This window comes from Mirounga angustirostris, unplaced genomic scaffold, assembly GCF_029215605.1.
Source record: "Mirounga angustirostris isolate CCGP_5_RB_7025 unplaced genomic scaffold, mMirAng1.0.hap1 SCAF_9, whole genome shotgun sequence".
In the NCBI taxonomy this organism is placed as follows: Eukaryota; Metazoa; Chordata; class Mammalia; order Carnivora; family Phocidae; genus Mirounga; species Mirounga angustirostris.
Genome location: NW_026991717.1, coordinates 31,419,389 through 31,440,819, shown reverse-complemented (window position 1 = coordinate 31,440,819; position 21,431 = coordinate 31,419,389). Strand labels below are relative to the sequence as shown.

The 21,431-nt window shown below is 56.6% G+C and overlaps 1 protein-coding gene across 6 annotated transcripts in view; it reads left to right on the top strand.

Annotated features, from left to right (window-relative positions):
* The window catches only part of LINGO1 (leucine rich repeat and Ig domain containing 1), a 189,270-nt gene that overhangs the window by 94,269 nt on the left and 73,570 nt on the right, over positions 1-21,431 (top strand). For all 6 annotated transcript variants that reach the window (XR_010404940.1, XM_045899646.3, XM_064570123.1 and 3 more), the window contains exon 3: positions 20,008-20,182. The gene's annotated coding sequence lies outside the window, so the exon portion shown is untranslated. The remainder of the gene's footprint in view (positions 1-20,007; positions 20,183-21,431) is intronic.

Genomic DNA, 21,431 nt, shown 5'->3' with positions numbered 1-21,431 from the left:
ATCCCTCGCTGTGCCCAGGGCTCTGTACACAGCAGGTGCTCAGTAAGGGTCCGTTAGCCAGTGTAGCTTCTGTGTCAGCTGGTGACTGCACCCCGACACGCACATCAGAGGCCACAGGCCAACAGTGTCCCTTGGACGTGTCTGGTTGGAGTTGGGCAAGGCTCTCAGCATTGATGGCACTTCAGTGTGGAACAGCTGGGGACAGGGAGACTGGATTTTTGTCTGCCTTCCGGGATGGTCAACTAACTGCAGTTGAGGCTAGAGACCAGGAAGGCGCAGGAGGCAGACTCCGGGCAGGGAGCCTGAAAGAGTCCCAGACTGGCAGTCAGGATTCCAGGATCCCAGGCCTGCTATTGCCGCTGACTTGTACAGGTTGTCTGCCTTCTGTGGGCCTCAGTTTCCAAATCTGTGGGTTGAGAATGATTGCTCCATCTTGTCCAGTTTCTTGGACTTCATACAGTGAGGTCAGATGGGGGACTAAGCTTGGACCTGCCCTGGCAGCTGTCCAAGGTACGGAGAGGTGGGGGGGACTAGACACAGTCCCAGTTTTGCTTGCACACCTCTGGAGGTGGGGCAGTCTTCACCTTTTGAGGCTGCCATTTTCACTGCTGGGTAGTTGCCCTCGTTAGAGTGGTCATCGTGTTAACTTCCCGGGGCTGCTGGAACAAACAGCCGCAAACCAGCTGCCTCAGAACAACCGGAATGTCGTCTCTCATGGTTCTGGAGGCTGAACGTCTGAAATGAAGGTGTTGGCGGGGTCATGCTCCCTCTGAAGGCGCTGGAGGAGGAACCTTCTTGCCTCTTCCAGCTTCCCAAGGTTGCTGGCAACCTTTGGTGTTCCTTGGCTCACAGATGCATCATGCCAATCTCTGCCTTTGTCTTCACATGACATTCTTCCGTGTGTGCGTCTGTGTCCAAATTTACCTCTTTTTATAAAGACACCAGTTGCTGGATTGGAATCCACCTGAATCCAGTATGACCCCATCTTAACTAGTTACCTCTGTAATTACTAATTAGCTATTTCCAAATAAAGTCACAGTCTGAAGTTCCAGGTGGACATGAATGGGGGGGGGGGGCACAGTTCAACCCGGTACATTCATCTTCCTTCTCTGGAGCCCAGATGTCCATCCCGTGACTTCACCCCTGCAGGTTCTCCCCCTGCCCAGTCCCTGCTCTGTCAGCCTCCTGTGCTCCACCCGGGTTCCAACCCTGCTGTGCCCTTGTCTGTTCTTTGGGGTACACCGGCTTGCCGGTGTCATAGACACTTATCTGGCCGAGGGCCTGCCTTACCTCCTGGGCTTTGGAGTTCCTCCTGTTCTTCTCACCTTTTAGGTTCAGAACTCCAAGGGCTGCGCTCCGGGACTCAGCCCTGGTCCCACCAATTACCAGCTGCCTTGATGTGTAACACTATAAACCCCTTCACCTCATTATAGGAAATTTCTTTTGAATGGCCTTTAAAAACCATCTCATTACACAGGAAGAACTGTAATTACCTTGCTCAAGATGGGGGTTCTGGACGAGCTGGTGCCTGGCGCTGTCAAAACCGCGGGACAGGGTTCACTACTGGCTAGTTTGGCCAGGAGGCTGAGCTCCTCCTCTCCCCCATTTAATCCTCTCGGACCCCTTGTCTCCTGGAGTCTGGGCACCCTCATCTCTGTTGGTGGCCCCAGGAAGTCAGAGCCTCCCACAGAAAGAGCAGAGCTGCAGAGGGCCCTGGGCTTGGATTGGTGCTCATGTGATGGTCAGAGCCCCCCCCAGCTGTTGTCGGGACTGTCCAGCCTCTTCCCAGGCTCACCCTCCTGGAGCCTGGTGGAGCTTGTCTGGTGGTCCCAGAAAATCACAGCCGGGGGAGACCCCCAAGGTCAGTAGGTCCAGCCCCTGCCCCCAGCCCCTTGCCCAGCACTGCCCCCCAACCCTGGCAGCCTCCTGAGAAGGGACCCCAGCCCATCTTCCTGGGATCGTCTTCCCGGAATCAAAGCTTATGTCCAACCTGTTTGGGGGATTTCCTTTGTGTCTGGCTAAAACTCCTGCTGCCCCAATGCTCACCTGATGTTGAGCTCCTCTCTTCCCCCCCGCCCCCGCCCCGGCTGTGTGACCTTGGGCAAGTCACATGACCTTTCCGAGCTTGTTTCCTCATGTGCAGAGTGATCAGGATTGTTTTTTCTTCAAGGGTCGTGGTGAGCATGGGCTGTGGCCATGGGTGGGGGATGCCTGGTGTTGGGCACATAGTGGTAAGAAAACCCATGATGCTGCCCTTGCCCCAGGGGAGGCTAAGAGCAGCTCAGTGTCCCTCGGTGGCCCTGGGTAGGTGGGGCTCTCCTCCCCTGTGCCCCTGCCCCCCCTCCCCTGCCAGGGGGTTATGTGTGTGTGTTTTGGGGGGTGGTTACAGGGATGATTGCTTCCCTTTTTTTGATCCCCTTCCCGGCTCTGCCCAGGCCAGAGCTGTGGGTACAGCGGGGGCCACTTTCCAAGCCTTACCCTCTCCCGAGGTTGCCAGCATGTGTCAGGGGAGCTGTAGAGGGAGAAGTGAGGGCCTCAGGGTGCCCCTCACGGGAGATACCCGCCATGGGGCTTTTTTTTTTTTTTCTTGCTGTCCTGAACTTTTTAGTTTTTGGCATGCTGATAGGCTGCCGGGACCACTTTGGTCCCCACTGACTAGTTAGGTGGGCCATGGTGAGGGGCTGGAGGCGTGTGGAAATGTCAGTGACGTCTGCGGAGCCTGGCAGAGTGGCTCCCTTGGGAGAGGGGCCGCTGTGCCTGTGTAGGACAGCTCTGGAGAGAGACCTGGTTCCCCGGACCATGGGCCTGCTGGTCGGGGGTTGGGGGGAGGGTGTGTGTGAGGAGGCCCCTGGGAGGGAGGACAGGGCAGTCGAGGTTTAGACCCTCCCCAGCCTCGTCAGCACAGACACCTTCCTAGGGAGCGTCTGTCTCCAGGATCCCTTCGCCCCCTCCCAATCTGGCCTAGGTGGCCCCGCTTGTGCCCCCTCAGCCCTGGACTGCCACCACAGCCCATTCAGGACCCTGGAGGCCCTCCATAGGCGGCTGGAAGGAGTCACGTTTGTGTGGGTGCCTCTCCCCAGAGTCACTCAGGGGACCACACTGGGCTTATTCACTCTGGCACCCCCAGTGCCCAAGCAGTGCCCGCTGCCTGGGTGGATTTATGCAGAGATCGAGTGATAGGAGGGTTGGGCCTCATGGCTAAGTCTCCTTGACCAGACCAGTGAACCCTAGGGGCAGGGGCCCTGCCTGCCTCTGAGACAGGCTCATCTGAGGGCAGAAGGTGTCTCTTCCCCTGCACCCCCGCCCTGGACATCTGTCCCTTGGGCCTGTCCAGGGATGGAGCAGGAGGTCCCAGTGCTCACAACACGCATGGCCACGGTTTGCTGCAGGCCCTGCTCTGCTCAGTCCCCAGCTGCCCTGTCTCCTGCAGGGGGTCTGCATGGTGTCCCGGCACAGCCCCTGCCATGGGCTCTGGCCGGGGAGGCAGAGCCGTGCCTGTTTGAGTGTCTGTGCCTGCCAACATCCTCTTCTGGGACTCCAGATATGGCTTCTGGGACTGCCTGGCGGAGCAGGGAGGGCAGACTCGCCCCCGTTTGCTCCTGAGTGATGAACCTCAGGGGGATGCCTGTTTATTGAGCACCTCCTGTGTTCCAAGCATGGCAACAAGGTAGCTGTGGCCCCTTCCCTCGTGAAGCTCACAGGTTTGGGGGGGTGGAGGTGGGGCAGATAATAAACAAGTCAACAAACAAATAGATGTATAATTGCAAATTGTGACAAGTGGTACAGGGGAATGATAGAGAATGCAGAGTTGAGGGTAGCCCGCTGAGACAGCGCAGTCTGGGAGGGCTTTTCTGAGGCAGTGTCTCATCCCATAATCAGATGGATGATGAGGAGGAAGCTGTGTGCAAGGAGGGGTGAAGAACATTCCATGCCTGGAGGAACCTTGGTGTGTTGAGGAGCTGGAAGAAAATTAATGGAATGGGAGGAAGGGAGGTGGAGGAGGTGGGGTCAGGGTGGGTGGCAGGGCTGGGTCAGGCACAATCTGTGGGCCATGATAAGGAGGCTGGCTGCATCTTGTTCTAAGAGAAGTTGATGGAGGATTTCAAGCAGGGAAGGGGTCTCATCTAATTTAGGACTCAGTGATACTGCCCTGGTCGCCATGTGGGGGACATTGGAGTGGCACAAGGACAAAGGGTGTATCCAGCAGGTGGTGGTGGGCCCAGCTGGGGATGGAGGTGCAGAGAGAAGGTTGGGTTGGAGACACATTCAAGACTTGTGCTGGGTCAGAGGGAAGGAGTTGGGAAGGAGTCCCCAGGGCTCCTAGTTTTCTGGCGTGCACAGCTGGGCCAATGGTGGAGACAGTCACAAAAACAGGGACGCTGGTAGAGGAGCGGGCTTGGGGGAAGAGGAGGGATGAGGTGTTTGTGGGATATCCGGGGAGTGGGGGAGATGACAGGGATGTCAGGATCGTTGTGGTAGCAATCAGGTGACTGACATATTCTTATGACCATTTTACGGATGATGGCTCTGAACCTCAGGAAGGCCACACGGCTGGTGTTGCTCAGCTGGGATATGAACCCAGAGCTGTCCCCTCTTGAGCTGACCCCCAACCTTGTGTAGTCTTATGTCTGAGAAGAGCAGTGCTTTATCCAAAAGGATGAGTTGTGAGTGGTAGGATTTTAGGTGTGGGTGGGCAGGGCATCTCCCAGTGTTGCCACCTTGGTCTTCACCCAGGGCCACACCTGGGTTCACTTTTGGACTCTCTCCCCAGTATTACACTTGTAGTGCCCTTGGTCAGGAGGCCTTAGCTGCCCTGGGGAGGGTGGGGGGGCAGCTCAGCTCTGTGGCCCCATTATGCCAGGAGGGAATCTCAAAAAGTCTTTCAATTTTTCATCCTGAGAAGAGGTCTAAAATCAGCCCTGAGTTGAGGCAGAGGAGCCCAGGACAGGGTGGCTCCCTGGGGCTCTGCCACCTCCTGTTCCCTTCCTGGGCCTGGGAGGGGGCTTAGGGCTTGCCAGACCCCCATCTACTGGGGCTCCTCCTCTGCTGGCTGGGTTGGGCAGTCAGAGGGCTGGTAGAAAAAGCACTGGACCAGGATGGGAGTCCTGGTGCTGCCATTCACCCCTAGTGACCTCAGTGTCCCCACCTGGATGGAGAGCCCAATGAATGAATGAGGCCTAAGGCTTTCTCCCTCAGGCATTCCAGGATCTCCATCGTCTAAGGTCAGAGAGGAAAAGCCTTAGACTGTGGAGTTGTGGTCAGGGGACAGAACTGGTTAGGGGGCCTAGAAAACATAGCCAGGGTGATGGATGCCGAGCTAGTGATGGGGTGGTGGTGGGGGGCAACTTCAAGGCAGAAGCCAGCAGCATGGGGAAGGTCTGGGGAGGGCAAGGGACTAGGGGCACACACAGACATGAGCCAGTTCATATGACGAAAGATTAGCCCTGCAGGTTCTTTATAAGAAGATGGGAGTGCAGCAGCCCTCCTTAGAGCCAACTATGACATTGGCCTCTGGTCTGGACTGGCCACAGTAGCTGGTGCCTGGGTCAGGGCTCAGTGTGTGACCAAGGTCAGGGCTCCTGGGAGAGCAGGATCAGGGATCAGTATGTGAGCAGGGTTGAGGCTCAGTGTGTGACCAGGGTCAGGGTCCTGTGAGAGCAGGATCAGGGATCGATATGTGAGCAGGGTTGAGGCTCAGTGTGTGACCAGGGTCAGGGCTCTGCCTGGTTCTCTAGGTGGAGTCCCACCGGGGCAGACCCAGTGCCCTCCTCAGCCACACTCCCTCTGAGCTCTCAGTGCTCATCTCCCCCCATGGGACTTATTATTTAAGTGCCCAAGGCTGACGTCACTTACTCTGGGCCTTGGTGTGGAAAAGCCAAAGCCCTGGCCAGGAATCTGGTTATAATGTCTGGAGCTCCTCCAGAACTTACCATGTACCAGACACTGTGTGTGTGTGTGTTTTATTCTCCCCATTTTATAGACCAGGAACCTGGAACTCAGAGGTGAAGGGACTTTCTGAGGTCAGCCAGCTAGTTATGTGGTTGAGCTGGGATAAATCTCTCTGTCCCTTTCCCCCTTTCCAGGCTCCCTCAGCATCCCTCCCTGGGGCAGAGAGGGGCTCTCAGCAGAATTCTTCCCGCCCAGGCCCCCCATGGAATCTTATTCCCTTTTCCATATACACTAGGGGCTGTCAGTTCAGCCTTCCTCAGGCTGAAGCTCCCTGGGCAGGCCAGGTGGGGCTGAGGATGGACTAGGAGACCCTCCTCCAAGGTCCAAGGCTTGTAGGCAGGTCCTGTCCTCACAGTGGCTGGGAATGGGTGGGGCTTGTCGGTAGGGCCCCAGAAAGCCCAGGAATTTGGCTTTGCCCCTTTGTTGGAAGGGAAGGGGACAGACCGAGTGGAGGCATTTGGAAATCATGGCCTTGAATTTGAGAGCTTTGGAGGGTCCTTCCCAGCACCCCTGACATCACCCCTACAGGCATTTTCCATAGTGTGAAGAGGACTCCCCTGTAGGCCTGGACACCTCACACTACAGAGGGGGTGACTGAGGGCCAGAGAGGAGAGACACTTGTGCCAAGACACATGGTATGTTAGTAGAGAAGAGGGACCAGCACCCCGGGGCCCTATCCCTCACTGCCGATGTTCCTCGATGTTCCCTCTCCCAGGCTCAAAGCCCTTGGGGAAACTGAATGCCCATGAGCCCACAGAGCAATCATATTCTAACAGTGGGATTCTGAGCACTGGACCAGCTATTGTCTTGGGGCTTCCTGACCCTTCTCAGACATTTTCAGTGATAAGAGTCTGCCCATTTGTAAGTCATTTGGACAGTTTCATGGGGGAGGAGTGGCCCAGAGTTTGAGTGAAGTCCCAGGAGGGAGGGTCAGCAGCAGCCCCTTGAATGGCTTACCTGCCCTGTGAGATGGAAACCCCAGCAGGCCTGTGAGGTGGACAGGACCATCTTGTGTCCCAGCGAGGGCGTCTGCAGCTCAGGGGGGTAAAGTGATGGGCCTAGAGTTTTCCAGCTCTCACCCACATCTGCCTGCTCTGAAGCCAGTCCCCATTATGTACCCAGACTGGGGCATAGAAAGGAGAGAGGGTGAGAGTTCCCTGCCTTCAAGAAGCTGCTGAGAGAATGAGATCGAAGTCAGAAAAGTGGAAGGGAGCAAGGGCTCCATTAGTCCTGTGTGCACGGATCGCAGCTGTGCCAGGAGCCCAGGAGAGGCGAGTGCAGCCAGAGCAGTGGGGAAGGCTGGGTGAAGTTTAGCAGGAGGACGGATTGCTAAGGCTGTGGGTGTAGGGCTGGGGGCCAGGAAGGCTGCCGCCAAGAGCTGTCCAGTGCTGAACAAAACCGGGTCCGTAGGGCTTGTCTGGAGTTCTTCCTGGACACCTTGGAGTGTCCCTCCTTATGCCTGAGCCTTAGTTTGTTCTCCTGGCAAATCGAGTGCTGCTATCTGCATCATGGCCTTGTTGAGAGGTTAAGGGACGGCCAGCGAGGATCATGCTGAGCTCGCAACCTGTAGTCGATACAGGCATTGGGAGGGGTGGCTTATTTGGGGCCTTGCCACCTCCCTTAGGTGTCCACCAGCCTTTAGGCCTGGATACCTCATATGGCAGACGGGGCATCTGGGGACCAGAGAGGGAAAGACACTTGTGCCAAGAAACAGCGTGTTAGGAGAGGAAGGGGTGGTCCTCAGCATCCTCTCTCCCACTGCCAGTATTCCTAGATGGTGCCTCTCCCAGGCTCAGAAGCCTTGTGGAAACTGAACAGCTCTGAGGACTCAAAGGAATGATGCTCTACCAGTGGGAGTCCAGGCACCATGACTTCTGTTCTCTTGGGCCTTCCCTACCCTCTCCCTGCACTAGCCACAGCCCACAGGTGGCCTTGTCATAGTTCTGGGCTGACTGTCATCTCCCCTTAACCATACTTCCTCGCCCACCCCCCACCCCCGGCCCCATGCAAAGGTCCTTCTCAAGCCCTGTTGGCAACATAAGGCCTCCTAGGTGCCCCATCTCACCAGGAAGATGGGATGCTTTCGGGGAGGGGTGAGGGGGCAGAGGGCTGCTGGAAGTCAAAGGAGAGACCTCTGTCACCCTCTCCTGCCTCATCTTCTCAAACTGCCTGCCCCGCCAGCCCTGGGTATGGGACAGTTTGCAGCACTGGGAGGGCTGTCAGGAAGAGTCCGCCCCTAAAGACCCCTCCTGGGCCTGCTGATTATGCTTTGACGTGCCTTCCACCGTCAGCCCCATGAGCCCTTCTGGCCTTTGGCACCTCCTGGTCCATGAGGAACAGACAGTCCTAGGTGTGAGTCCCAGCTCAGCCACTCCCAGCTGTGACCTTGGGCAAGGGGCATTACCCACAGGAGCCTGTTTCCTCGTTAAGTGGGAATAATTGTACCGGCCCGGGGTGGTGTGTAGTTCCAGCATAGACACACAGCGACGGCCACGGCTGCTTTTCTCCTCTTCCCTCTCCCTCCACCCCTGCCTGCTTAGAGCCCAAGAAATTCTAGAACCCGGAGTGTGGGTGAGGTTGGTCCTGGGAGGACAGCATGGAGGAAGCTGCAGGTATAGGCCACACTCAGCACCAGGGTTTTGTACACTGTGAGGGCCAAGCTGAGCTGCCCCTGCAGACACTGTGTGGCCTCTGACCTGGCTCTGGAAGCGTCCCTCCTGCAGCCCCCAGCCCCATTCCACTTACCCAGCTCAGGAGGGCCTCTTAGAGTGATGCTGTCAACACTGGGAACTCGCAGACCTTGGCCACCAGCGATACCCACCTTGCCTGCCACCCAAGCCCTAGATCCCAGTCGACTCTCCACAAGCCAGTCCAGTGAAAGGGAGTCTAGGAGCAGGGCAGGCTCAGCCTCATCTCTACCTCAGTCTCTCTGGGCACCAAGTGCTCACACAGAGCCTAGCACAGATTTTAGTGCTCCACATGCTTTAGCTATTATTATTGGTAGTAGTAGTAAGAGGAGGAGGGGGAGGATAGCAGTCCCGTTTCATGGAAGAGCAAGGTGAGGCCCAGAGCAGTTAAAAGCCACCACCTCTGTGAAGCCTTCCAGGCTCTGCCCCTTCTCCCAGAAGTGGCTCCTCCTTCCTTTTGACTTATTTCAGTTTCTTTCTAGTGCTCTAGCTTGGGCAGGGCACACAGTGGGGTGGATTCCAAAGTGGGGAAAGGGTAGGTTGGAGGAGCAGCTCTCAAGGCTCTGGGTGCTATCAGGGGCCCTGTAGCCAGGAGGCCCATCTGCCCAGGGACCCTCCAGTTGGGTGCACCCCAGCCCCAGCTCTCAGTCCCCTTCACCGGCTCCCCTGCCAGCTCCGCCTGACTAACGGGTGTGGTGAGAACGGGGCCTCTGCCGTCCCCCCCACAACCTTGGCCTCTGCCGCATCTGCATGTCTGCTCCTGGGGCATCTGCCATGTCCTCCTATGGATGTCCACCTTCCTCTTAGCCCCCTCCCCAGCGGGCAAGATTCTGATCGCCTCAGTTCGCTACCAGCTGGTTAGCAGTTAAACTCAGGTCAGTAAAAGTTAATTGAGCAAAAGCGTGTGCCAGACACTGGGGCTTCTGTGAGGACTGGACTCCAAGAGGCCCCGCCACCCGAGAGGGGAAGGAGACAGTCGTCTGGGTGCACCTACTGGGCACTGGGCGCTGCTCTCCCTACCTGAGCACCTGAGAGGCAGGTGTTGCCCAGGCTTACCGATGAGGACACTAGGGCCCAGGGAAGCAGGGAGCCTGCTTGCAGGTGCTTGGTGTGGACAGGCTGGCCTTGGGGCCTCCACTGGGAACCAGAGTGGAGGAGTCACTCTGGTGCTGACCCAGGTGGCTCCCATCAGTGACAGCAGGAGTTGGAGGCAGTTAGGCTGCTCTTGGCTTTTCCAGACACCTATAGGGCCCTTGGGAGCCTACAATCTGGGGAGACTCTTAGCACCCCTTGAGCACAGGGCAGCCTGAGACCACCGCACAGGGCACCTGCTAGGGCGGTCATGGGGCCTGCTCTTCCCTGCTGGGGCTCCCTGACTCTCTCCTCCCTGTAGCCACCTCAGGGGGCCCAGCCCAGCTCTTACCCTCTGGCCCTGCCTCCATGCCCCCTCCTCTCTCAAGTGGGCCTGAAGGCCCAGCCATTCCCTCTCCATGCCCCGTCTGCCCTTTCCGGCCTCCTGCCCACAGAGGAGATCAGTGCTTTGCACCATGAACCTGCCTCCTTTCATTTCATACTTTCTCTCTGGTTTCCCACCCCGTCGGGGAAGGAGAGGTGCTTCCACTCCAGACTGAGTCTCATTCCTGTCCCGGCCCACGAGCCAGCCCCTGTTGTCAGGCCTTCCCCTTCCACAGCTCCTGTGTGGCTTTTGCTCCTAGCCATTCTCCAGTTCTGGAGGATATGAGTGCCCCGAGCCAGTGGCCATCCCCGGTCAGCCCCGCAGGCTCCCGGGCTGTGGCCCGAGCCCCGCCCCAGCTCTCACCACTGGAGACTGGCAGCAGCTGTGGATGCCCACCCACGCCGTGTGGCCATGGAACTTCCTCGGCAGCACTCCTGGGTCTCAGTTCCCCGTTCTGCTGAGTAGGTCAGAACAAGGCCTGGAACATAGCGGGCGCTCAACAAATTCTTGTTGAATTAGTGAACTAAGTAACCCATCCCTGGCTCATCCGGCTCACCTGAATGTTGCGTGGTCAAGGCAACTCCTGGATTTAAAAAGGCTTGCAAAGTTTGACAGTGACTGAGCACCTGTCATGCTCAGTGGGACACTGCTATTGTCTTACCTCGGTGTTAGAACCAAGGCCTTCCCTCTGCATATGCGGCCTCCTGAGTCCCTCATGCATCCTCCCCTCCTTTCCAGCCCTCTGCCTGCCTTGGGCCCCAGCTTCTCTCCCCTGCTCACTGCCTCAGTCCTAACTTTTCACTGCTTCCTATCTTCTGTGTCCTCCATCCTCGACCCAGGGGCAGCTGGGGTGATATTTCGGAAGCACAGATTGGGGCCTGTCACGCCCCACTTGAAACCCTTCCAGCTGCTCGTGGCTCTCGGGCCGAGAGCTAAAGCCCCGTCTCTGCACACAAGGCCCTCCCCGGGGGAGAGGGGCTGTCTCCCTCCGTACCCGTCATTCGTACCCCTGGGCATTGGCACAGGCTGACCCTCTGCCTGCAGGGCCCTTCCCCATTGCTTTCAAACCCAGTTCCTTTTCCCTCAAGGCTCTTCTCAAAGACCCTTCCCCTGGATTGGGCCCCCCCCCGACCCTGTTTCCCCAGCAACTTGGGCTCTCACTCTCACACAGTCCCTGAGTCATTATCCCTTATCTCACTGTGGGCCCCCCCTACGCACTTGTCCCATTAGACAGTGAACTCTCTGATGCAGGATCTTGGGAATTTTTGTACCTTTAGTTCACAGAAAGCATTAGAGAGCATTTGCTGAATGAATCAAGGAATAAGTTGCCCTCGCCTGCTGTGGGGACTCTGGGCTGGGCCTTTGGGTTTACAGTGGGATGTGGGAGCGCACAGCAGCCTCTTCCTACCCTCAGGGTGGCCTTCCTTTCTGATGTCCCACTGGGTTGTAGTCACTGGTTCTGGACTCGCCCTCAGAATGGGCCTTCCTGGCCCAGCCACGTGCCTCAAGACAGCAGTAGCTGGATCTGCAGTGAGGGGTCCTGAGCTGTCCCAGGGGTTTCCTGCAGACTGAGAGTGGCGCGGGAATCCTGAGGAGCCAGAGGGTCTGCAGCATCTCCCCACCTGGCTCTCAGCCCTCCTGCCCTGTTCCCCACCCAGCTAGAGCCATTTGGCCCTGTCCCTTCCCAGGTCAGCCCTGCCCCTCTTGACCCCTAAGAGTCCTCCCGGTCTGAACCTGCAGCACCTCAACCCTGTGCAGGGAACCCAGCACCGAATCCCATCTCTGTGCTGCTCTGACCCAGCCTCAGTCCTGCCTTGGGCCCTGACAGTCCTGCAGACGGTCTGCTCACCACTTTACTCTCACAGACTCATGTCCTGGGGTTTCTGGCTTGCTGGCTCTGCTTCCCTGGTGCTGACCGCCTTCCCCTGAGTGTCACCTTCCAGGGGACCCAGCCCCTGCTTCCGAGCCTGCCAAATCTGGGCAGTTCTAGGTGCCCTGTCCGAGAAGGGGGCCTGGGGAAGATGGGAAGGAGGCAATGCTGCCCTGGTCCGAGGGAACCCCTAAGGCTGGAGTGTCCACAGGCACACAACCACTAGGCACTGCGGGGGAGCCTAGAAGGTGGGTTTCTGGGTTTCTGGCTGTAGGAGATACCCATGAGTGGGGTTCCTGGAGGGCGTGTTTCCTGGAGGAGGTGATGGTGCCCAGTGGGGAGTGAGGAGGAGGAGGAGGGGACTTGGAGGGGGAGGTCCTCCCCAGTGGGTGGCTCAGCACGAGTGAAACCGTCCTGGGTACCCACCTTGCTGGGCGCTGGGCCAGCTTCATACCCTGCCCCGGTACGGCCTTCGGGTGGCTGTTACGAGCTCCGTCTAAAAGGTGGGGACGCAGAGGTTCCGAGAGGCTCAGGGACTCCCCCCAGGTCACCTGCTGTGACCAAGGCATTGTCAGGCCTCTACCCCCCGGTCTGGCATCTTTTCAGGCTCCTATGTGGAGGGAGTGAGGGAGAGTCTGAGGAAGAGGGGGAGGGAGGCTGGCGCCCGCCAGAAGCCTCAAACAGCTGCTGACTGTGACTTTCCGGGGAGGGGGTGTGGATGGGGGTGGCTTTCTGAGTTGGTCCTGCTCTTCCCCCCTCCCGCGGGAGATCCCTCATGAGGAGAGGTTCCCGCCGCACGCCCCCTCCCTGCAGAGGCCGGCAGTTTGCCTTTTCAGAGGATAATTCCCCATTATACAGAGATATTTAGCCTAATAGAAGCCGACAGATCATTCAGGGCAGTAATGTACTCCGGCTTCAAGCGTTTAGTTTCCTCAGCCTGAACTCTCAGATTAAAGGCTCCTTGCCCGCGCCGCCCCACAACGATGCCTGTGACCTTGACTGCAGTGATGGGGTAGGTTTCTTCCTCCCTCTTTCCCTCCTCCTTTTTTGCGGGCTTCCTCCTCCCTCCCTTTCTCTCTCTCTCTTTCTTGGAAAAAAAAAAAAGTATTTTCCTTCTTAAATATTCAGTGGCGAGGCTGTTGCTCAAAGCCTGCATGCTCTGAGGACAGGCGGGTTGTACTTGGCCGCCAGCAGGGCCTGGGGACACCCGGCTCGGCCACATGGGGCCGGAGGGTGTGCCGTGCGGGTGGGCAGTCTGCGTGCTACACCCGCGGGCTGGGCGTGGGCTGCGGAAGCTGGGCAGACGGTCTTGCCCGGGGCTAGGACGGGCCCCCTACTCCCTCTGCCCATCCCCGGCCCCTGCCCCAGGGCGGACCCCCCCAGGCCCTGGCCTGGGACCCTCCGAGAATGGGAGACTCAAGGGAGGAGTTTTGTCTGCTGCTCAGGCCTGGATGTCTGGGGAAGGACTCAGGCAACACTTGGGGCAGATTTGAGGGGCAGATGGCAGCAGAGGTGGCACTTGGTGGCCTTTCATCGATCAGGAGGGTGGCTTCGGGAGCTGTCTCGTTCTGGCCCCTGCAGGAGCCACTTGTCGGTTCATTCGTCCCCGCTGCCCCGTGTCTCTGTCTTGCCATCTCACCCCTGTCTTCTGCCCACCAGGCCGCCTGTCTGAGCAGCCTGCTACTTCTGTACCGACAGCAGGGGGCACGCGAAAGCGCCAGGTGGTTGGATTCAGCTGGTCCCGGGTTCAAACCCTGACTCCAGGACTTAAAAACTGTTTCTTCTGTTCCATTTAATATTTTGAACTTGGACAAGTTCCTTCATCTCTCTGAGCCTTCATTCCCTCACCTGGAAAGTAAAAGGATCCTGAGGGCTCAGGGCGTGCTGTGGGCGAGGAGCGGTACCGGATGCGGCTGCCCTGCGGGTCCTCTCCCCCAGGGACTACCACCGCCCCTGCCCAGATGCCCTCTCTCCCTCTCTCTCGGCCCCTCTTGGCTAGGAAGGGGGAAGGTGGCCAGGAGGCGTGCCTGGCAGGGTGGGCTCCGGTTCCCCCACTCACAAGCCGCCTGTGTAAGTTTGAGGAGAATGAGGCCTGGGGGAGGGACCCTTCTTGAGTTCACTTCCTGGGCAAAGCCTAGTGTCTGGATGCAGGTCTGGTTTGAAGGAACCCACATAAGGGGCTGTGGCTGGACCACCAGGGGACGGAGCAGGGAGAATGGAAGAGCAGGGCTTGGGTAGCCAGGGAGGAGAAGCCTTCTGGGCTGGGATTCCCCTCCCAGGTTCCAGGGGGTTGGGCAAAAAGAATCTCTAACCATCGGGAATGAGGAGTCTCGGCACCTGGATGAAATCCCCACGTGGTGGAGAGATTTCTGCTCCTTCTGGGGCAGGGGTGGTGGGATGACCATTGAGGGTGCAGGAGGGGAAGGCCCCCTAGGTGTTGGGCCATAGAAGGAATCTGGGGCTGATGTGCTGTGGGAACTTGGACTGGTCCCATTTCCTGTCTGGGCCTCCACTGCCTCATCCTATAAATGGGGTTAATCATCCTGCCCGGGGATGGGCAGAAGATCCAGTTAGAGAATATATGGGAATGTGCAATGATCTATAATGTAGTACTAATAATAACTATCATTATGGTCATGACCTTCCTTTCCCTTCACTCTCTCTGACACCCACTTTGCCCTGATTCATATGGTGATAGAATTAAAGAAACCCATGGTTGAAAGCAACTTCCCCATTTAGTGCAAAATCCCCACCCAACATACATAGTTCCCAGACTTCTGCTTGCATGCCCCCAGGGACAGGGAGCTCACTACTCCTCGTGATGGACAGAAATCTGTCTCCCTAGAATCTTTTTTTTCCACTGGACTTAGGTCAGCTCTCTGGGCACATAAATGCTAAGTGTCTTTGTCAGGGACCTAATGTCCTGACCAGGCCTTTTGAGACTTCCCCAGGGAACATGGTTCCAGGCCCACCTCTTCCTGTCAAGATCCGCATGGGCAGATTTCATGTTATCAAATACCTTCTAGACAGGCACATAGATGCCTGGGCATGGCTTTCTGGAAGTAGCTGCACTGTCTCCAGAGCCGAAGCAACTGGCTTACCTAGCCTCTCTGTCTCCTGGCCACCAGGCTCCACAGAGTCCATGACCAGAGTCCCTGGCCTCTCTGTGTAGTGGTTCTTGGAGCTACTCAGCTTACCCAGGTCCTGGAGCTACTCAGCTTACCCAGGTTCTGGTAATTCTCTTTTATATACTGTGGCCCATTCCTAGGGTGCATGGAAGGCCTTGAGCAGGAGACCCTGCCTCCCTAGTTGACCCCTCTCAGGCTGGACCTACCTTCAAGGTTCCATCCTAGTCTCTGCCAAAAAAGTTGTTCCGGGCAGGGCCAAGGACCAGCCCTGCCACTGCCAGGGGCGAATCCTCCCCCAAGAGCCAGTGTGACCCACTCTCCCACATTCCTGGACATGGTTATTTAGCTAACCACTGAGTGAGCCAGCGCATAGCTTTCTGTCTCCTACATAAGGATGTCATGAGGGCCTCGCTCCTGGCTGGCTGGAATGCATGTCATCCTTTCGAACAGCCAAGAGGGAACATGTAGTTATCCTGCAAGATTCTTTGGTAAGTGAACTCAAACTTGCCATTGTCTTTCCTGTGTTCTGTGCAGCACTTCTAGAATTTCTTATTAGAATGGATGGGAAGCTTACTGGTCTAAGCCCGAATTGGCTTTTTTGGCCCCATTTTGAAAACAAAAGGGGAAGGACGCTAATATTTACAAATGCCAGTTCTTGACATGTCTCATTTCACCGACCCTTCATCACAGCCTTATGTGGGAGGATGGTGGTAGCCACTCGGAAGATGAGGGGGCTGAGCGAGTCTGGGGATGTGGAAGAACTTCCCCAGGGTCCCATGGCTAGCAGGGGGGCTAGCAGGGGCTGGTGCAAGGGCTCTGAAGCCGGCTTTTCCCCAGCCTTGCTGCTCACAGGTGCAGCCAGCTGGGGGCCTGCTCTGGGGCAGCCCCCGAACCCTCTCCTATCCTGCCTTTTCGGACAATCTTGTCAGCCTGAGGGCGGGACCCAGTCTTGCTCCTCCCCAGGCACCACACACAGGACAGGGAACAGAGCAGGGGCTCTGGAAGTAAGATGCCTCAGGGGCACGCGAGACTCGGTGTGGGGGGTGGTACTTGCTCATCTGCGGTGTTATTTTCTAATCGTGCAAATTGTATGGGGGGTAGTGGTAAAAGCAGGGCATGTGTGTGGTGGAAGATAAGAGTCATCTGTGGTTCCTTTTCTTACTCCCACTCCCTCACATCCAGCTCACCCACCAACTTCGGAGGAGCTGGCCCTGCTCCCGCACGCACCCTGAATCCGTCTAGTCCTCCCTCACCTGGGCCCAGCCTTGTCACTCTGTGTTGGCAGCTGCGACAGCCAGCCCACTGGGCCCTTGCTCCCGTGCCCGCTCCTTTAAATCCAGCCTCCACTCAGCAGCCCCAGGGAACTTTTCACAGCGAAGAAGACCTCACAGCCCTTCCCTGGTGACTTTTCATCACCCCGGAGGCGAAGCCCAAGGCCCCGACCTTGGCCCCGAGGCCCCGACCTCCCTCTGTGGCCTCATTTCTCACAGTTGTTCCCACCTCTGCCCACCTCCTGCCAGGCCCCAGAAACACCGGCCTCCCACCCGTCTCTGCTCTCCTCCTCCTCCGGCTCAAGGTGAGGCTGGTTCCTTATCCTCTAGGTGTGAATTCGGGTATGGCGTCTGCACAGAGACCTTCCCTGACCCACCAGCTAGCCCCACCCCAGGACCTCTCTCTCCTGTTACCTGGTTTAATTATCTTGATTGTACTTGTTGCTTGTTGCAGTTATCTTCCTTGTTTATTTGCTAATCATCTTTACCCCCCTCCCCACGAGAGCATCAAACTTGTCTGTTTTGTAGCCCACTGAATTCTCAGCATCTATAATACACCTAGCATGTAGTAAAGGCTCAACAAGTATGTGGTGAAAAGATGAAAAATAACACAGAAACATGTAAAGGAGAAATAGCAAATTATACAATTGTGGATATGGTAGCAGTTAATGATGTAACGATTGTGTGTGTGAGAGTGCATGTGGGTAAGCTGGGAATCATCTGCTCCTTCAGTGAGAGGGCTGGCCATGAACCTGAAGCACGGCATGCAGGAACATATGGGTCACATGTGTGTGTGCGCAAGTACGTGTGTCACTGTTCGGTAGCAGTGTAACCTCCGCTGAGGTCTTTCACCCCTTAGGCCTCAGTCTCTCCACCTGTGGAATGGGGCTGGCTGGGGCTGGAGGCAGAGGCCCGGATGCCGTGGCCTCTCGAGGTCAGCCCTTGCCAGTGGCTGGACCCCACAGGCAGCGGGCCCACTGGCCCGCGGCGCTGTGCGGAGGGGCGGGAGGCGTTTATTGAAGTCTGCCTCCACCCAGGGCCGCTCCCCACTGACCTCTGAGGTGAGGATCTCGCCCAGGCAGGAGGGAGTGGCCAGGGCAACAGGAAGTGAGCAGAAAAGCCTGGAGACAGGAGCTTTGCTGCTGGGAGGTGGATTATGTTCACAGCGGAGGTCTCTTGGAGGAGGCATCAGGAGCTTGACCTTGATATGTTTTCATTTCGTGTGTGTGTGCTTGTTTTTTAAAGACAGATTTTGAGACATTTATTTTATTTCTTGAACTTTTTTCTTTCAATTGCCATAAAAAGAATTTTTATGAAATTTAAAAGGGAAATCACACACACACACACACACACGCACACACTTGTTTTCACCCACCCAAGGCAACAACTGATCCCTCCCTGTCTCCTTGCCCTTTTCCTGCGAAGACAATGCTGGAACCTTGCCAAACGTGCGGGGAGTTCAAGGGGCTCTTGACCTTAGACAAGTGGCTTCATCTCTCTATACCTTGCTTTCCTTGTCCAAAAAAAAAAAAAAATCAGGGCGTCATAATTGCTCCATCTTACAGTTCTTGTGCAGATTACACGAGTCAACATCTAGAAAGCACTGCAAAAGGTGCCGGGCACTTTGTATGTGTTTGTTAAATAAGAGGAGTAAATAAATGGAAAGGAAGGGGCATCCATGATGTCGCCATCATGGCAAGAAGAAGCCACCGTGGAAGTCTGGCTTGAGGGTCAGAAAGCGAGAGCGCAGGCCCCGACTCTGCCCTTACTCCCCCTATAACCAGGAGCACGCGTGGCTTCTCTGGACTCCGCTCGTCCATCTGTAAAGTGGTTATGTCATCGGCCCCCCATGACGCTGCGGCACGGGGCGGGGGATCACGGCTGTGCGGGCTTCAGTGGGCGCGGGGCCCTGGCCACCGCTGCTGTCCACCCCCCCCACCCATCTTCTCTGTTTTCTTGTTCAATGTTGTTAGAGTTCCATGGTTATCACTGTTAATGGCCGTGTAATAGTCCTTCGAGTGGAGGTGTCACGATGCACTTTGTCATCTCTGTTGTGGGATGTTTAGGCGGCTTCCAGTATCTTGCCGTTATAAATAACCCTTCCATGAACATCTGTGTGCCCAGAGCACTTCCTTCTGGGGGATGATTTCCCCAGGCAACTTCAGGGACATTGGTTGAGGCTGCTTTGTCGGAAGGACGGAGGGACGGGCCAGCGGCAGTGGCTGGGAGAGCTGGGTCCCTTCCAAGGTGGCCTGATAGCCTGCTCGGGGGGCGGCAGTGAGACACCCAGCGTGAGCCCTGAGCACGAGGGGAAAGGCAGGGCATCTAGTGTGACGGGGCCGAACGTGGTGGGAGGACACGAGGCCACCGTGGGGCGGGCAGTGGCACTAGGAGCTGGAGGAACAAGGTTCTGCTTTGGCCTTTGTGTCTCTGTCACATACTGTCTGACCTTGAGCAAATCCCTTCCTGTCTGTGGACCTCCGTTTTCCTCGTGTGCTGTGGCCAGGGGCTGGGCAAGGCTTGGTCCAGAGCTGCACTGTCTCCTCTGGTCGCCACTAGCCACCTGTGGCTATTTTGATTTAAATATAAAGTAATTAAATAAAAAATTTGAAATCAGTTTCTTAGTCACACTGTCCACGTTTCCGAATCCCATCGTGGCTAGTGGCTACCACACTGGGCCGCACAGGTATAGAACGTTCCCTTCACTGCAGAAAGCTCTGTGGGACTGGGCTGGTCTAGAGACATTTCCAGAAATCCAATCAGCCCTAATGTGCTGTGGTTCGGGATCTCTGTCATCATGCCTTCTTATGGAACCAAGAAGAAGGCCGGCAGCCCTGAGCTCCGAGGACTCATTAAGGGCCTAACAAGGCTTTGTGACTTTGCACAGGCCGGGACCTCTGGTAGTGTCCAGAGTCTGAAATATCCGTGACTGCTTCTCTCCCAAGAGGTCCTAGTGTGGCCTCTGAGAGAAGCTGGGCAAGTGTATGGGCCCCAAGAGGGGTGGCCCCAGCCGGGGACAGTGCCCAAGGGAGGCTGGCATGAAGACAGAGTAGGTGGTCTCCTGATTCCTCAGGCGGGAGGGCAGCTGGGGGGCAGTCGGAGCTGCTCTCTGCCCCCTGCCTGAAACGTCACTGGTTCCCTTGGGGAAAGCATTGTCCTCTCTGGGATTCTTTTAGAAGTCTAGACTAGGGAGCAGAGAAGATGGCCACCTCACTCATCTTGTCCTGCTCTGGCTGCCTCAGGCCCTAAGTCGGCTCTGGGCACCTGCTGGGAGAGGAGCCGTGAGAAGTGAGCCCAAGCGTGAGGGTGAAGCTGCTTCTCTCCCCAGCAGTAGGCACACACGCGCTGGCTACCCAGGGATTCTGGCCACACCTGTCCCCCACCTCTCCCTTCCTGTCAGAGGGAGCCCCTCCCTCCCACAGTTGCTTTTCTGCAGCCTGGAGGTGTCACAGGGGGAGGGAGAGGTACGGGGTGGGGGCAGGGTATAGTGAATAGGGGAAATACGAGGCAAGGTATGAGGAAATGAAGAGAAATTGGCTCTCACCTTTGCTGAAGTGTAGCCGCCTTCTGCCCTACCCCTGCGCCCATGGGCCCCTCTGTCCCCCCATAAACCCCACTGCTCACTCTTGTTTCTCCTGTTTTCCAGGGATCCCATGGCCATGTCCTGGCTGCCCTGAGTCTGTGAGGCCACACAGTCCCCCACCTGCATCTACAGGACTCTGTCCCTGTGCAGCCCTTGGACCAACTTCCAAGCTCACTCCTCACCCCAGCCTGGGGACTCCTCAAGCTTCAGGACTCAGAGGGGCACAGTAGCAGTCACGGTAGGTGGCATCCCCACTCTGCTCACTCCCTGGCCCCTGGAGATACTCAGCTGGGCCTTCTGGGTCTTGGGAATAGGAAAGATACCTTTCTGAATACTGTGTCTGTCAGAATCCCCTTGGTTGCAAGTAGCAAAAAACCTGTTTAAATAAAATAAAATTATCAGCTCATGTAACTGAAGGGTCAGAAGTAGGTTGGGCTTCAGGCAGGATTTGATCCAGTGGTTCAAACAATGTGACCAGGACCTGTTTTCTATCTGTATTTCTATGCTTCACCTCCACTCCTAGGAGCATTTCACATGACATGGTCACAAGATGTCGGCCAACAGTTTCTGGGGCAACATGCTTCCAGGTTTAAATCTGGGGTCAGGGTTGGAGACAAATTCTGCATTCTTGATAGAACAAATAAAAGTGCTGGGATTGATCTCTTGGGCCCTATTGGATCCTCGTTTGGATTGTCCTGACCCTTTAACTGCGTCCACAGGTCCTGGAAACATAAAGGTGCTGGGGGTCAGGGTCTGTCCTTCCCCAACCATGTGACCAGGAATGAGGGGAGGGTGTTTCCCAAAGGAAGCTTGGGATCTAGCTGGTGGAAGAAGTCACCCCCAACTGAGGGAGACAAGTGACAAATGATCGGTGGAGTCTGTCCAGCTTGGACAGCTTGAAGCCAGTCCCAGATAGATGCAGATGTGTGGTGTGTCCTTGGGCAAATCCCTATGCCTCTCTGAGCCTCAGTTCCCTTATCTGATGCAGAACCCTTGGTAAGGGTGCTCTCAGAGCTACTTGAAATGATGTATGGGAAGCACGGGCATCTAGCAGCTACTCTGTACATCCTCGTTCTCTTCCCCTTCTATTTCCCTCCTGGGGAGTTTGCAACATCCTGTTTTCTTCAAACGTGGAAGGAGCTGCAGAGTGAGAATGGTCAGTCAGAATCCCTAGAAGCAAAGTCTGAGACAAGGATTTGTGAACATGAGACTTAGGGAGCATGGGCTCTTGGGAGAAGGGAGGAAGAGAAGAAATTGGGGCAGGAATGAGGGAGATCATGGTCTCAGGGAAAGTCTAGGCTTGGGCTGGTCCCGGGGGCCCTGGAGTAGAGTTGACACCGTAGATTTGCTGCCCACACGGGGCAGCCGGGCTTTTGTACCCTGTACCGGTCAGTCGCCGACTATGGGCCATGCCTGTAGTACCTGTAGTGGGCCCCGTTGGCAGAGGGCGGTTCTCTGGAGAAGGGGGTGCCGTGAGCTGAAGCAGC